We start from the raw sequence: 2,730 nt of genomic DNA on the forward strand, positions 1-2,730 counted from the left end.
TACTATCTGCTCAACCGTGGTTAATGCCTTAACCCCGGACTATCCCTCAGCTCATAAATATTGATGGTTTTACCAAACAGAGCGTGATTAACGTGCAATTCGACTTCTGTGATTGGCTAATGCTTAGCCCCACTTTCCTTAGCCCTGTTTCGTTTTCACACTGCATCTCTTTGCACCGCAATTGTGGTGCTAGCCGGCTAACCCTGCTTTTTTGCAGGGCCAGATAGTACCGTAATATTTACCGTGCTAGCCCACTTTGCTAAAACGTAGTGTGAAAAACGAAGTGGGCTAAGCTTAAAGGTCAAGTCCACCTCAGAAAAATGTTAATTTGAATCAATAGAGAAAAATCAGACAAACACAATGCTGAAGATTTCATCAAAATCGGATGTAAAATAAGTTATAACATTTCAAAGTTTCGCTTATTTTTAACAAAATAGTTATATGAGCCAGTTACATGAGCCAGTTACATGAGCCAGTTACATCCAAATCGGAGAGTTGATGATGTCACTCACTCACTATTTCTTTTGTTTTTTATTGTTTGAATTATACAATATTTCAATTTTTACGAATTTGACGATTAGGACCTCCTTGCCTGAAGCACAAAATGTTAAAATAATGGAATTCCACGCGTTCAGGGAGGAATGAAACTTCATTTCACATGACAATGACGAGAAAATCAAAATATTTCATATTTCAAACAATAAAAAACAAAAGAAATAGCGAGTGAATGACATCATCGACTCTCTCATTTGGATGTCAGCTGGCTCGTTCATATAACTGTTTTTTTGTGAAATGAAGCGAAACTTTGAAATGTCATAACTTTCTTATTTTACATCCGATTTTGATGAAATTTTCAGTGTTATGCTTGTTGAATTTTTTTCTTCTTATTCAAATCAAGTTTTTGTTGGGGTGGACTTGTCCTTTAACCCCGAGAAATTGGTGGGGCTAAGGCCCCCCCCCCCCTTAGCCACATTATTTAGGACAAAAGGTGCAGTGTGAAAAGCATATAAAGCAGTGTCTACATGTATATGCGTCTGTCTGTGATCCCTCGATTCATTCCTTCGTAATTTTCATCGGGAATGTCAGTTGCTTTCTTCTCTAATCTCTTTATTCATTTAAATTATATTATTTTCAGCCCAGAGTACCTCCTTCTTTATAAATTTATTTTACCAGAGTATTTAGATACTACATTGCACATGTTAAAAAGATTAAGTTACATTTTGGTACAATGTGTAACTATGCTTTGTCTGCTAAGTGGTTTTCTTCTTAATTTGCACTGATACCATATCTGTTAATTGGATGTTACACAAAATTATTTTGTTATTTTTATGCAACAATAAACATTCCTTTTTGTACATCAAATATTTTTTTATTCAGTGTGGAAATAAAAAAAGAGTGAAAATGTTCTGTAAATAAACAGTACTGTTACCACCATGACTACTATGTGTCATATTTTATTAAAAACTATTATTAGCTCTTATCGAACCCACAGGCTAATAAATGGGGGAGGGGTTTAGGGGCTGTGTCCATCCCCTAAAAAATCCACTATACAAGGAAATTAAGGAAAGGAGGAGAAAACGAAAGAGAAGGAAAAGGGATGATTTTATGATATCATTTTGTTGAATGTTAAGTCACAATCTATCATTTGAGGTTCATTAAAACAAAAATGTCACTCACTCGTTTAGCTAGCTGGTGACTTTATAGATATTTTCCTATATATACGGCATGTTGAACCATTCAGTTTTGTTTTGGCTCACTACCCCACTATATAAATCAAAGGTATAAAGTGACTAAATTTGTTTGAAATAGAGGGGGTGTGATCCTAATATCCCAAGTAATGATATGTAATGTTACAGTCACCACAAACGGATTCGAAACTGATCGATAGTAGTGTCTGTCATTGGAAATAACAATAGATTTTTGTCAGTCTGGAATGAAGTCTGCCGGTGTGACTGGGACATTCCCCACTAATGGAAACATGATGTAAGAGAGAAAGAGGGGCGGGGGGGGGGGACATGAAAATTACAAAGGCTGAGGAGAAACGGAAAGACAAAATAAAAAATGTGTAAGAAAGACCAGTGGCGTACCGTGGGTCACGGCATGGGGGGCATTAGTACAAAAATTTGAGTCACTTACTGGGCGCGCGAAGTGCGTTTGCAGGTATACGGACCTAGTAGAAGCATTTTAAAGCCTGTGTCATTAAACTGATATGTATCTCACTTATGAAATAATGCGAGCGCGAAGCGCGAGCTGAACATTTCTGACATCCAGACCTAAAAAGGGATATAAGCAATATTTGTAATCATAATACGTACCTGTCTCACTAAATAAACAATTCGAGCGCGAAGCGCAAGCTGAAAGTTTTGTATATATAACCCCAAACAGGGACAAAAGGACTAGGTTTTGAGAATTAATGAAGAGCATACATATCTCACCAGTCATGAAATGCGTGCGTCAAGCGCTTGATGATTTTTGCATGAATTACACCTAAAAACATGAAGTACTTTTGTACTCATTGTAAACATGAACATGATATATATCTCACTAATCGAACACTACGAGCGCAAAGCACGAGCTGAAATTTTTGAAATTCAGACCTGAAAAGGGGCATTCTTAGGCTTGTTTGTAAAAAATCACTAAGACCATACGTATTTCACTTATTAAAGCTGAAAATTTCTTACAGAGTTTTCAGACCAGATTTCAGGAATTCATATATCACCAATTATATAT

This window comes from Lytechinus variegatus, chromosome 14, assembly GCF_018143015.1.
Source record: "Lytechinus variegatus isolate NC3 chromosome 14, Lvar_3.0, whole genome shotgun sequence".
Classification (NCBI taxonomy): domain Eukaryota; kingdom Metazoa; phylum Echinodermata; class Echinoidea; order Temnopleuroida; family Toxopneustidae; genus Lytechinus; species Lytechinus variegatus.